The following is a 1,848-nucleotide window of genomic DNA, read 5'->3' as shown; positions in this document are numbered from 1 at the left end:
ATACTAACCTGTTTCTTTAAATCTATATTTATTCACACCAGCTCTTGAAAACCTCTATGCAAACACACTTGCCCAAAAAAGTGCGGGGGACAAATTTAAGTGATATTAACCCTTTAGGTGAAACACCTGGCCTGCAATCTGCCAGGAGCTTTCAGTGTTGCCAAGTCTTAGAGTATTTCTAAGCCTGCAGTATTCCGCGTTGCACGTTCTCTGATGTATGAGCATTTTATGAGCACTGATCAGTTGATGGCAAAATTCTTTGGTGCAACTTGGACAGCCATGGCCATACTAAGAGGGTATGTTCCAGTTTTTGGAAATTAATAAAGATTTGTTTTATGTTCAGTGTTTACCTAAAATGAACCATATAATATCCTTCAATATCTCTTTGAAAAAGAACTTTGTAACTTTTAAACAAGTATTAAAATTACTTCAGTGTAGCTGTAGAAGTATTAAAAAAATAATGATGATTACCTTCATTCAGTTGTTCCATTCCTATAGCCTAGGTTTGGTAACATAAAACATACTTTTAAAAACATGTCTTTACAAGTTTTACTTTTAGTTGAGTAGTATTTGACCAGTAGTATCTGTGCTTTCACTCAAGTAATAAAGTAATAAAGTTGTAAACAGTCTCTTATCATTCTGAGGACAAAATCCCGTGAACTTTGCCCCGATCGGGACATGTATATGCGCTCATCTGTTTTCTTCAAAAAGGATTGGCAACTTTTGCTACCAGAAGTGAAAGCATTTTCAGAGTATCACTGTGCGCCATTTTACACCAGGACGTAATAAGATTATTTAAATGAAAAAAGTGCTTAATAGTAGGATATATATTATAATATCTTTTTAGGTGCCGATGCAGGAATCTAGGTGTTGGGAAACTCCTAAGGATGAGGAAACCACATACATGATGGAACTTGTGGTAGGCTTACCTACAGTAACATTTTGATCAAGGTAAGTGAGCATTTATCAGTGAGCACTGATGCCCCTCAACAATTTTAAAAGGCTTTAAATAATTAAAACAAAATAAAACAAAAAAGTTATGAAACAAATTTCTATATCTTATATCAACTTTGTTTAACATATAGGCAGTGGCAGCGTTTCACAAAAGCATGGGGGGGGAGATTTTCTTGTTAACCGCACAGAACAAAAAGTGCGTCATACTTAACTGCGTGTTGAAAGAAAATGTACATCTCTTCTTCAGTAAAAAAACAAGAATGCAAAACATATGCTTAGGGTGGTAGTCTTAATTTAAAAGAAGAATTCACATGAGACAGCTTATTAGCTTACACAGCTTAAGCTAAAAACATAATTATTCTGTTAAGACTTTTTTTTTTTTTTTAACACTCTTGAACACTCTTCGTGAACTTTTCTTCAATCATTCCTTTGGTCAATATGTCAGCAATCATGTCTTCAGTCTTGCAGTATTTCATGTCTATGACTCCACTTGCAATTTGCTCTCGAATGAAGTGGTACTTGATGTCAATGTGTTTGGCTAGTCCATGAAATTGTGGGTTCTTTGCCATACAATAACCTGAACAATAACCTGTCTGCACTCCTCACTCTCAATGTTCTTATTATTCCCTCTGTTATTTTGCACATTTCAGATTTTTTTTTTACATTCCCTTGCACATTTCTATCTCCGGATGTCGTTTGCACTGTTGTGGTCATTGGCCATATATAAACTTATGCTATTTACGTACCTCACTGTATAATGCACCTTCTTTTATACTCACTGTATAATGCATCTTCTGTTTATACTTACTTTCCACCCTGTGTTGTATTTATAGTCATTTGCATTGAGCTGGTCTCTGCCCTTCTACCTCATAACTTGCACTATATGTCATAAAG

The 1,848-nt window shown here is 35.1% G+C and overlaps 1 long non-coding RNA gene across 1 annotated transcript in view; it reads left to right on the top strand.

Annotated features, from left to right (window-relative positions):
* The first annotated feature begins 719 nt into the window (after nt 1-719).
* LOC122144132 overlaps nt 720-1,848 on the top strand; it is a 20,056-nt gene continuing 18,927 nt past the window's right edge. The window contains exon 1 of the long non-coding RNA XR_006159552.1: nt 720-951. This is a non-coding gene — a long non-coding RNA (uncharacterized LOC122144132). The remainder of the gene's footprint in view (nt 952-1,848) is intronic.

The sequence above is a fragment of the Cyprinus carpio genome, unplaced genomic scaffold (assembly GCF_018340385.1).
Source record: "Cyprinus carpio isolate SPL01 unplaced genomic scaffold, ASM1834038v1 S000006593, whole genome shotgun sequence".
Classification (NCBI taxonomy): Eukaryota; Metazoa; Chordata; class Actinopteri; order Cypriniformes; family Cyprinidae; genus Cyprinus; species Cyprinus carpio.
Note: the sequence above shows the minus strand (reverse complement) of the source record. Positions and strands in the feature narration are given on the sequence as shown.